At 49.5% G+C, this 12,758-nt stretch overlaps 1 protein-coding gene across 1 annotated transcript in view; it reads left to right on the top strand.

Moving 5' to 3' along the window:
- Positions 1-12,758, top strand: part of LOC146863410 (putative carboxypeptidase X1) — a 315,940-nt gene that overhangs the window by 243,786 nt on the left and 59,396 nt on the right. The window lies entirely within an intron of this gene.

Here is a 12,758-nt window from a genome sequence, read left to right as displayed (position 1 = left end):
GGGAGGTGGAGCGAAGGTTTCTGGAGGGTTGGTGGAAGTTCAGGCGTGGCTGATGTATGATGGTACTTGGTCATGGAAGGTTTTTTAAGCATGTGTCAGCATCTTGAATGGGCATCTTTTCTGGATAGGGAGCCAGTGGAAGTTCCTGAGGTGTGGGGGATGTGGGTCTGTTTGTGCCGGTTGAGGATGAATCTGGCTGCTGAGTTCTGTATCGTCTGAAGTCTCTTCAGGAGTTGGGTGATGGTTCCTGCATACCTGCTTACAAGACTCCTATCTGTCACCCAACAGAAAAGAAAAGGCAGGGTCTGAGGATTCGTAGCCATCTTTTTCTGGCAACCTAAAATTTTAAGACCTAATGGCAGCCTAATTCCATCGCTCCAGTTTCCCACTTCTGAAGAAACCACAATCCCACTCTCTCTAGTGTCAGTGTCAACAGAGGCTCAAGTTTCATGCAGTTATTGCATTAAACCAGCAGTTCTTCACCTGTGATACACAGACCTATTCAGGAGCTCTGCAACCTAAATAATGTTAGCAGATTAGTAAAGTGTTTAAAAACATAAAAAAGAAAAATAGGAATTGGAACACTTAAAGATTTTCTGTTAATGTAAAGTAATGTGAAATTGGAGGCTAAAAATGTAGTTGAATCATGGGAGCAGCGTAAGTGCCGCAGATAGAATCTAGTACAGATGATGAGTGGCCTCAATTGAAGTACTGGTTTGCAGCAACTGAAAGAAAACATGCACTAGGAGCCAAAAAGGGCAAGTGATATGCTGGAGTCTTGCATTTCCCTTCAACTTTTAGACACAAAACCACATTTTCATAATGTCTAACCTTCCCATTAAAATTTTGATTTTTGTACCTTTTTGTGCTTGTGAATTAAATTAACTTTTTCATAATTGTGTCTATGATTGACGTGTACATGTTCTGTATTTTTCTTTATTGTTTTGAGGTTCAAATTGGAATTGCTTTAGCGAGAGTCCCTGGCTTGCAGTAGTGATTCACTGGGGGTCCACAGAAGCCTAAGGTGAAGAATCACTGTGTTACAACACAATTAATCCAGGGTTGGCCCTTTGGAGTTTATTTGATCCATGGCTGACCCACCAGCATCATTTATTCCAGCTACGTCTGCCTTCTGGTGAACACACTACACACAGTTGAGTAGCGGTGTTACGAAGTAGATTATTAACTGAATCAAGGTACGGCGGTGTGCCTCCTCCAGTTCGCAGACAGCAAGTGCCATAGGACAGAACGTTCATGTGCACACCATCTGAAATAGAACCAGACCTCCATAGAGACTATGGTAGCCCCAGATGGCCATACACAAAAGAATACCCCAACACAACACAACTTACCCCTGACAAATGACACACTAATAGGAAAATAATTATATAAAGTAACATGCAGGAACAAACAATTGAGTATACAAATAAACAATTATGAAACTTGTTTGAGTGCAGCATTGTCTAACATACAGCAATAGAAAAATTCAAATGAGCATCAGCAAATCCTACTGGAAGAATCTAATGAATATACTCATCCTCAAAAAACATCGCCACGGATGACCCCAGAAACTATCGCTAATGAGATGCAGAGTAGGCATTCCCGAGCAAAAAGCAGCGACAACACCACTCCACAACATTCTCAACGACCAGCCAGTTTGGCGATAAGACCACAAAACCTGCGATAAGGCACGTTAGCAGCAGGAAATTAACACCTGCTCTGACCTGCTGCAAAGCCGGACGAAAACCGCCAGCATAAAAGGGAGCCCAGCCGAGAGCCACACCTGAAGAACAACAGATGCCTTGGAGCTACTCATCATGCAGCTCGGAGCCCAACAGGGCCACAACACCCACCACCACCACCCCCAGGACCGCCCCCCCGGACACCCACCACCGCTCCTCCCCGGACCACCACAGAGGCAGCGCAGACAAAGACAGCGGACCTTCAGGAAACACACCAGCCTCGCAGACTTAACACCAGAGCATGTCATTGCCCACTACAGACTCAAAAGGACAACCATCCTCCGCAGCCTGAACATCATTGCCCACAGGCTGACGGCACCAACACAGCGGACAACCAACATCCCTCCGCAGACAAAGCTGCTGGCTGTGCTGCACCTGTTGGCCTCTGGGACTTTCCAACCAACAATCGCCAGAGTCGGAGGAGTCTCACAGTCAGCCCTATCCAAGTTCCTCAAACCTGTCCTGGATGCCATCATCAGCTTGGTACCCCAGTACCTATACTTCCCCCACACTGCGCAGGAACAGCTGGAGACCAAGCAAGGCTTCTACGGCATAGCTACATTCCCGCACGTGTTGGGGGAAATTGACTGCACACATGTCCTACTTGTGCCCCCTGCCGACACTGCACACAATTACCACAACAGAAAGCACACGCATTCCATCAATGTGCAGGCAATAGTGGACCATCGGGGACACTTCACCAATGTCGTTGCTAACTACCCAGGAAGTGTGCATGACTCATACTTCTTCCGACAGTCCATCATCAACCGACACTTCCAGGATGGGACCTACGGAAATGCAGTGCTTGTTGGTAAGTACTAAATGAACACACCACACACCTCAACTCCACAATCATGCAACTCACAACTCTGGCAAAACACACATCACAAACACACATACAACATGCCAAACAACCTGCCCACACACCAGACACAACAGCACAACTTACCCTGGCAACCTGGGCTAGCCATGTACATGAGCCATCAACGGCATGGCACCTCAGCCACACAATAACGCAATGTGGGGAGAGGTGGGAACCAGGCATGTGCGAAGGAGGCAACTGACCCATGAATGAGATTGTACACAATGCCAAGTGTGGCCTGGATGTGCTGGACAGACTGCAGTATGCAGACCACAGACATATCCATGGCGACATATAATGCTGGTGGTGATAGTGTCGTGGACAGTGGACGCAACCATTTCGCCCCAGCCAGTGGGGAAAATCATGGAAATGTACCTTGGTACGTCCCCTCTGTAAGCGTGTGCGGAGTGGGCTGGCCCGGCGTATGCCAGACTGGCGTAGGGGTATGAATAAAAAGCACGTAGCTCTGGGCGTGATTCTCTTCCGAAATGCCCAACGTCTCTGCCAGGGCGGCCCCTCTCACCCCGCCACGAGGCCGACGACGTGTGTGGTCGTGCCTGCAAACCTGGGCGCCTGCCGCATCCTGGGCTGCTGCTCCCAGGACCAGTCTCATCTGCCCCTGAGCATTCCAGACCTCATTGCTCACCTGCCGACACCAGTGTGTCTCCAAGAGTGCCCACCACGTGCCGGTGCAAGCTCCAAGCCCGAGGCAATCGACATTGGAAGTCTCCTCAGACCATCACGGCCTCTGCGAGCAAGGCCCGCAGTACTCCTTTCTCACTAACGTACTCCACCGGCATACACAGCGGACAAGTAGGTCACACATTTGGAACTGAGTCTTGATTACACGATGGAAGAGTACATATTTAAGGCAGAGGTTAAATCCCTATACTCCCTTCGATGTGGTGCCACAAACTCTGTGCATGGCCTTCCGACAACACATGTCTGTGGGCCCCTGAGGACTTCTGCCTTAGGCCCACAAAACGGTCTAGCAGGCCTCAGACAAATCCAATCCAGTCCGTCCCAGGCATGACACTGCATCGTCGCAGCGTGCGCACCCGCTCAGCTCTGGTGCCCCCACCTACGTCAACCAGGAATCTCCTCCACATGCCATTCCAACGCCGTGTGTTAGTGATCCAGGAGGAGCTGGCTGCACAACGGTTGCCCCATGCTGACCGCTGCCTCCGGCACACACTGCGGTCGAGTAGGACACATAATTGGAACTGAGTATTGATTTGTCCATTGCAGTTTATATCATTGTACAAGCCTCATCGCAGACTGCATCCCCTCCAGCTCTGGTGCCACTGACTCTGTGCCTTCGGGAGTCATGGGCACTCTCCCGTTAAACTTTGTCGGCGTTTGCGTCCGTGGCCTGGGGGTTGTCTTAATCATGTAGCTGATACGGACATGCTGGGGAAAAAGGAGACTGTAGCATTGAAATCCTCCATATTGCCTGTTCCTGCTTGCTTCTGCCCTCTGCATCATGCCATGGATGGACACCTTCCACTGTCCCCCGCAACACTCTGCGACATTCTCCTTGGACAACAACGATGACCCTCTCATCTCACGTGGCCCTATCTCAATGCACCATAAGTCACCGTCCCTTGCGGGTGTGCCTGTGCCGGCCGCAGGGCATCCGGGACCACTAACTCTGTGCAGCTCAAGTCATGGACTCTTGCTGTTTGAACTTTGAACTTCTGATTGTCTGATCACTGTTGTAGTTGTTGCCAGCAACAACCAACCCCTGAGGGGTTGCTTACACAACCGAAAACACCCATCCAGCACAGGCGTCACTGGACGTGTGACCCTTGCAATAAAGGGGGCTGGGCGCACGTGCCTGTAGCCAGTTCCACAAATTCTCTCAGTGTGTCCGCATGGTCATTATGTATGCATGAGGGCCCCTGATCATAACACATCACATTGTGCTGTGTACAGTGTGTGCAACCTTGTCACCTCAGGCAGTGGGGTAGACCAGGGACATGTAGCTGTGCCGGACCCCCCTGTGGGCGTAAGTGAGTGTACCTGCATACGGCAGTATGGCATAGGGGTGTGGTCATTCGACACGTGGCTCTGGGTGTTTCTTTCAGGTTAGACCTTGACAAGGAGGTGACTGATGCGTGTGTCCCTTTTGTAGTGTCTGTGCCAGCTGTCACGCAATGTGCAATGTTGCCATGTAGCATGCCCACAGATTGCGTGCTCGCCCGAGTGGTACATGAGGGTGAGCAAGCCCGCACGGGGTCCGGGATCATACATGCCAACTTCTGTGTTTGTCGCTATTTCCGCTGCATAGGCCGAAGGTCTACCCTCAACGGCAGGGCGAGTTCAGCCAGGCATGAACTTCACATTTGTGTCTGCCCTGTCCTTACCATAGGCCTACACACACGTGGCCGCCCACCTTCAGCGCACAGCATCACTGTGTCGTAGTCAGGCTTGTTGGACATACGTAGATGGGCATGAAAATGGTGTGCCGTAGGGGTGCAAGTGATGCAACCCCGGTGCGCACACTGGTGAATGGGCTCGGGGGGAGGGAGGAGCAGCAGTGAGGCTACATATTACACATTGATGTGATGTGAAGGGGAGATGCGGTTTCACAGTGTGTTCCATGCATGTGTCTGCATTGGCGCAGTTTACATGCAGACTGCATGTCCATGTACATTGTGACTGTGTGGTGATGCCTATGTGATGCGGGACAATAGTGAGTTGTCCTAAGTCACAGATGTGGGGTTCTGCTCGTACATTATCATCTCACAATTTTTGTACTCTGATTTATGGTGCCATTTCTCACATGACGTGTGGGACTTGTAGGCCTATTGCTGATTTTCGCAGATTTTTGTATCGCGATTGGCCTCATCGCAGCTTTGTTTGCGTTCGTGTTTCGCATTATTGCAGGGTCGCGTTGGTTTTAACGCAGTCATTTGACACGTTGTGTTGGGTCTATTGCATAGTGCCGCCGTGTTGAGAATACCACGTTCACACGGTGTTATTTTCCCGTGATACACTGTGATGTGAAGAGTTGCATTAAGCTACTTTTGCGGTAGTTATCACAGGTTGTTGAGAATATCCCCCTAAATCTTCCAATATTTCTGGCTTTGAAATCAATCTTCCAAAGTTGTTTGTCTTCATATTCTCATTTTAACTCACATGACTTCCTCCCTTCATTGCACGCTCAACCATAGCATCGGGGGAAACCCCTAACCCATTTCCTTATTTCTTCAGTAGGTGACACATGCTGTTTTATCTTCCAGCCATTCAGAATTCTCTTGCTGCAACTTCCAATGGTTGTACTTTTCTTCTCCTCCCCATACTTAGACAAGTGAGACGTGCCATTCCCTGCCCTCATTTTGCAGTGCAGAATTGTACATCACATTCTTGACAGTCAAAGGATGTACATACTTACTTTCACCCTTCTTTGCCCTGCCACTGACCGAGTCTCCTACCTCCAACATTAGGTCCTTCATTCCATGTTTGGATGGATAGCAGGATTTAAACACTGCTTTGCTTGGTTTAGCATCTTCTTGACCTCCTGTGGGGATCACTCTACCTGCCTAGAAGCAGACATCCATCCTACATTGTCCTTTGTGAGTGGTGTTCTACCCTTCATCAATGCAAAGAGGCTGCGCCCTGTAACTTCGATGGGTGTAATCCAGTAGGCCCCAATAAACTTCATTACTTCTCTCTCCACCTCAGTGTATAATTCTTTGCCAGTTGGATGAAACCTTGAACACCCTGTTGGTGCTTTCCAGGCTCCCATAACCTTCAGTGGGATACTCTGATGTGGTCCTGTGTGTGCTTCAGTTCCTTTTCAAATATTCCTGAAAAACCTCAAAAGTGAACTGCGAACCCGTGGGCCTCACTACAACCTTAAGCAAACCTTCTTGTAAGAACACCTCATCCACCATCCTCATAATGGATCCAATACCCACTCTGCACAATCCTGACTTCCAGCTATTTGAAGAGATGATCGATGGTCACAATAATGTACTTTAACTCCCCTCCGTCATCTTGTATGGAACTAATTACATCAATGCCTATCCTTTCCAAGCACATACTTGGACATGTCAATATGGCCTGTGTTTTATTTGAATCATTAAATTCATAACACATTGTTCTTTCTTTCTATGTCCCTGTCTAAGCCAGTCCACCAATACAGAGTCTTTCATCTGACTTGATTTTCATTATTCATAAATCCTTCTCAGGGCAAATTTCCAAAATACTATCTCTCAATTTCTTTGGTGGAATTACTCAATCATTCCTCAGCATCACATCCTCCTTCGATGTTAACTGTTTACAAACTGGGAGGCATTCCTTACATTTCCATATCTGTGTTTCTGTATCCTTCCAGAGCCCTTAACTTTTATTTTCTAATGCCACATTCTTCTTTATTCCACAGACCAGCGACACAACGCTCATTCCATTCATCACTAAACACCCGTTTAAAGCTCCTTAAGAGGCGAAGGCACTTCGGCTACTTAGGTCTTGAGTTCCTGGAAAAAAGACTTCATTATTATAATCCAAGTGTTTCAGGGAAATGTGGGCTAATCTTGGCCTCTTGTGATTAACACTTTGGCAAAGGGTCTAAGGGCGCACAGGCATGCGTGGGTCTCTCTGTATCACAGGGTACATGTCCTCAGTCAGAGTCGATGCCCGAAGGGCAAAGGCAAAAACTACTGCTTCTCTGCCAGATGTTTCAGTTTGCGTCAAGGCTTCTCTTAGAGCTTCTCCCCTGCCATCATCAGGTGTGATGGAATTTTAGCAAAAAGGTTCATCATCTTGTAGGGAGGGATCTGTAGTAACAGCGGTCTTCAATTTGCAAAAAGCTTCCTAACTTTCCTGGAGCCATGCAAGTTTCATCCTGGTTTTCTATCATTGCCTGATACGATATGTTTTCCATGAAAAATGTTCAAGAATTTTTAATAATATTCTGCAAGTCCCAAGACGTTAAAATCATCTGTGCTTCCACAAGCACTTTCTCAGGCTTTATACCATTGCTTACAAAAGTACTGAGTAAGTAAGTCACATTACTTTTGGCACCCCTACATTTACTATACTTTACAGCAAAATCTTTTTTTTCAAAATACGAAGGACCTCCTCGAGTTTGGTGCTATGCTCTGATTTGTTTTGTCCAATAACTAATATGTCCTCGTTTATGAAAATCACGCCCTTCACCTCCTTGGAAGTTTCTCTCAGGAGCCTTTGGATCATAGCGGCCACGGAGGCCAATCCGAAAGATACTCTCAGGAATAAATAACACCCCACATGTGTGATGAATGTGGTGTGTCTCATAGTCTCTAATGTGACTTGGTGGTTGGCTTTGGTTAAATCAATAGTGGAAAACCAATTACTCCCTTTTGTGATTGCCCACAATTCATTCTGGGCAATAGGAATCTGTTACTGATATGTTTTTATTCAGATCTCTCAATTTTACATACAATCTCACCTTCCCATTAGCAGGATGTGCCACCACCAAGGGTGCCACCCAATCTGAGGACTTCAAAGGTTTGAATATCCCAGCATCTGTAGTTTCTGGAATTCTTGCGCATGTTTCCCTTGTATACATAGAAATATCCCTTACCTTGTGCACAAATGGAATAGATGGTTTTGTGGTTGAACTCATACAATATACCAAATTTACCTGAAAAACCTTTAGGGCACATCTGTAACACCACATGGCCAACATCATCTTTTTCCACGGGTTCAGGGCTACTGGGGTCTAGAACCATCCATTCTCCCCAACACAGTTGGTCCCTTCATGGCCACACATACCTTGCACTCCCTGTTTTTAGACTTGAATAATACGTTTCTGTATACTAACATTTTAATAGTTTCCCCTGTAAAGATTTCTGGGCTAATGTCAGTCATCTACAGCTCTTTACTCAACACTCACAAATTTACTCTACAACACATGGGGCATATTATCAAGACAGGCGATAAAATTATCGCCGCTTTAGCGGCAGAACTGCCACTAAAACGGCGATAATGGGCTTGATAATATGCTCTATGGAATTCCAATTGAAGCCCATGTTAGACGTCCTGCACATCTAACATGGGCTTCAATTGGAATTGCATAGAGCATATTATCAAGCCCATTATCGCCGTTTTAGCGGCAGAAAGTGGCGATAATTGTATCGCCTGGCTTGATAATATGCCCCATGGTTGTTTGCTATGTTGTATCGTGAGCCATAGCCTGCTCCAATGTTCATCTTAACTCCACCTAAAGTCACTTCGCACATCTGTTTCTTTTTCATCGCACCACCTACTAACAAAATCTCCACTCTCAACACACAACCATCATCCTTGCTGCTGTCGATGTCACTTGAATTTCCCCAATCTTCCTCACCAACATATTTTAACCTGACCACACTTTTACTTGTGGTGTACCCTGTAAAAGCGTCTCACCACACCACAAGCAGAACATTTCTGATTGTGTGCCAGACATTTGTGCTGTAGGCTAAATGCTCCAAACTAAGACATCTCAAATGACATACTATCTGGGTCCTTGGCCGTGCCCTATTTTATTTTATTAACTTTACAGACATCATCATTTCACTCGTCATCTGTCAACCCAGCCTTTGCACATTTGCCAATTAATTCTGCTTTTTTTCACAGTGGCAATGAATTCCTTTATCTCAGATTCCCCACTCATCCACAATCTGTCCTGAAATTAGTATTGCGCGTGTGCATTGTAATGTCTCATCTACTTGTAATCTGGCGGGCAGATGGTGGCGATTCTCTGTGGTGCAGGGGCGCAGCGGTGGAGTACCGCCGCCCCCTCACCGCAGAGACTCGTAATAGGGCCCGTAGTGTCTTTACCTCAACACCTCGATACCCTCAAAGGGTAGGTTTCCACAGCTCAACGATTGCTGCTTTCTAGGCACCTGCCATGAGACCCGAAGACCAGACCCTCTCACATGACTAAGTGAAGACGCTGGTATGTCCAACTTACTGCTTAGGGGCCAACACTTACTATGTAGAATAGAAATATATAATTTGCATCTATTTCCAGACTTCATGCATACAAAATAGAGAAAGTAATGCATACAGGGATGGTTACACCAGTTAGGCAGACATCTGAATGATACACTGAGGTCATACAGGACGAGAAACGTTTTGAGTGGTCAAAAAAATGAAACAAGGTGGTGTGGACTGGCCAGGTCTGGAAATGTAAAACTGATCACATAAGGTGATTCTTCCCTTTTTTCGGAGTTTTATATAGCGCGAACCTGACCCGAAGATATCGGGTATCAGAGCGCTTTACATGATTGCATTAGGACACATTCATTTTGGTTAGGCACGGGGAGATGAAGTGATTTGCCCAGAATCACCGGATGTTGTGCGTCCTTGCCGAGACTCGATTCCCCAGATTTGAGGTCGACCGTCGTAGCCGTTAGGCCAACTCCTCTCTCTCCTCCTCTCCTCTCCTCTCCTCTCCTCTCCTCTCTCTCCTCCTCTCCTCTCCTCTCCTCTCTCTCCTCTCTCTCCTCCTCTCCTCAATCAATCAATCAATCATAACATTTGTATAGCGCTCTACTCACCCGGAGGGTCTCAAGACGCTTGAGGTAGGGGGGGTCCGCTACTGCTCGAACAGCCAGGTCTTGAGTTGCTTCCTGAAGGAGAGGTGGTCTGAGGTCAGACGGAGGTGGATGGGGAGGGAGTTCCAAGTCTTGGCTGCCAGGTAGGAGAAGGATCTTCCTCCCGTGGTGGCTCTTCGGATACGTGGAACGGAGGGGAGGGCGAGGCTGGTTGATCGTAGCTGGCGAGTGGGAGTGTAGAAGGTCAGGCGGTTGTTGAGGTACCTGGGTCCCAGGTTGTGGAGCGCTTTGTGTGCGTGGATGAGGAGTCGGAACGTGATTCTTTTGCTGACGGGGAGCCAGTGCAGGCCTCTCAGGTGTCCGGAGATGTGGCTGTGTCGGGGATGTCCAGGATGAGGCGTTCTGGATGCGTTGGAGTCTTTTCTGCAGTTTGGCTGTGGTTCCGGCGTAGAGGGTGTTTCCGTAGTCCAGTCAGCTGGTGACGAGTGCCTGGGTGACCGTCTTCCTGGTTTCGGTGGGGATCCATCGGAAGATCTTTCGGAGCATGCGTAGGATGTTGAAGCATGACGAAGAGACGGCGTTGACTTGTCTGGTCATCGAGAGGGAGGAGTCCAGGATGAAGCCCAAGTTGCGCGCGTGGTCCTTTGGTTTCGGTGCGCTGCCCAGGGCCGGGGGCCACCAGGTGTCGTCCCAGGCGGAGGGTGATGATCCCAGGATGAGGACTTCCGTCTTGTCTGAATTCAGTTTCAGGCGACTGTTCTTCATCCACTCGGCTACGTCTTTCATCCCTTCGTGTAGGTTGGTTCTGGCGGTGGCGGGGTCGTTGGTGAGGGAGAGGATCAGCTGGGTGTCATCAGCATAGGGGATGATGTTGAGGTTGTGTTGGCGTGCGATGGCCGCGAGGGGGCTCATGTAGATGTTGAAGAGGGTGGGGCTGAGAGATGATCCTTGTGGTACGCCGCAGATGACTTCGGTGGCCTCGGATCTGAACGGGGGGAGGTGGACTCTCTGGGTTCTTCCGGTGAGGAACGAGATGATCCAATCCAGTGCCTTCTCTTGGATTCCGATGTTGTTGAGGCGCTGCACTAGGGTGTGGTGGCAGACAGTGTCGAACGCTGCGGAGAGGTCCAGGAGGATGAGGGCCGCTGTTTCCCCGTTGTCGAGCAGGGATCTGATGTCATCGGTGGCTGCGATGAGGGCGGTCTCGGTGCTGTGGTTGGCTCGGAAACCAGATTGCGAGTGGTCGAGGGATCCATTTGTCTCGAGGAAGGTGGCCAGCTGTCTGTTGACGGTCTTCTCGATTACTTTGGCAGGAAAAGGGAGGAGCGAGATGGGGCAGTAGTTTTTGAGGTGGGTGGGGTCCGCTGATGGTTTCTTCAGTAGGGCTCTGAGTTCGGCATGCTTCCAGCTCTCCGGGAAAGTGGCGGTGTTGAAGGAGCAGTTGATGATATCCCGGAGATGGGGTGCGATGACGGAGTCGGCCTTGTTGAAGACGTGGTGGGGGCAAGGGTCGGTTGGTGATCCGGAGTGGATGGTGTTCATCGTGCAGATGGTGTCTTTTGTGCTGATCGGGGTCCAGGCGGTGGTGGTGGGGCGTCGGTTTGGTGGTAGGGTGCGTGGGCTGTGTGCTGAAGCTGTTGTGTATGTCTGCGATCTTGCTGTGGAAGAACGAGGCGAGTGAGTTGCAGAGGTCTTGCGAGGGAGTGATGTCGTTGTTTCCGGCGCTGAGGTTGGAGAGCTCTTTGACGATGCTGAAGAGTTCCTTGCTGTTGTGGGCGTTGTTGTCTAGTCGTTCCTTGAATGCTGTCTTCTTGGTGGTGTGGATCAGCTGGTGGTGTTTGCGGGTGGCGTGCTTGAGGGTGGTCATGTTGTCTGTAGTCGGGTCGTTGCGCCAAGCTTTCTCGAGGGTGCGGCAGTTCCTCTTGGAGCTCTTGAGTTCGTCGGTGAACCAGGGGGCTTTCTTGCTGCCGGGTCTGCTGGGGGGGGGGTCTTCAGTGGAGCCAGGACATCTGCGCAGATGGTGATCCACTGTGTGAGGTCGTCGGCTGCTTGGCTGGGGTCCGTTGATCTGGCGGGGGTGATCTGGGTCAGGGATGTGGTGAGCTGGTCGGAGGTGATCTTGTTCCAGCTCCTGCGGGGAGCCTGTTGTGGGTGGTGGTGGGTCGTGGTCTTTCGGAAGCTGAAGTGGACGCAGCTGTGGTCTGTCCAGTGAAGTCCGGTGGCGTGGCTGAAGGAGATGTACTTGCTGGATGAGAAGACGGGGTCAAGCGTGTGTCCGGCGTAGTGGGTGGGGGTGGTCACCAGTTGCTTGAGTCCGAGGTTGGCAAGGTTGTCCAACAGGGTGGTGGTGTTGCTGTCATTGATGTTCTCCAGGTGGAAGTTGAGGTCCCCTAGGAGGATGTAGTCAGCGGAGGGGAGGGCGTGCGGGCTGATGAAGTCTGCGATGTCTTCGCTGAAGTGTGTGCGGGGTCCAGGGGGTCTGTAGATCAGGGTGCATCTGAGGGTGGTCTTGGGGTCGGTGTGGATCTGGAAGTGCAGGTGTTCGGCGGCTGTGAGGGTGTCGTCTGTGTTGGTCGTGATGCGGATGGTGTTTCTGTGGACGATGGCGATGCCTCCTCCAGTCTG

This window comes from Triturus cristatus, chromosome 2_2 (assembly GCF_964204655.1).
Source record: "Triturus cristatus chromosome 2_2, aTriCri1.1, whole genome shotgun sequence".
Lineage (NCBI taxonomy): Eukaryota > Metazoa > Chordata > Amphibia > Caudata > Salamandridae > Triturus > Triturus cristatus.
This window is presented reverse-complemented; position numbering and strand designations above follow the sequence as displayed.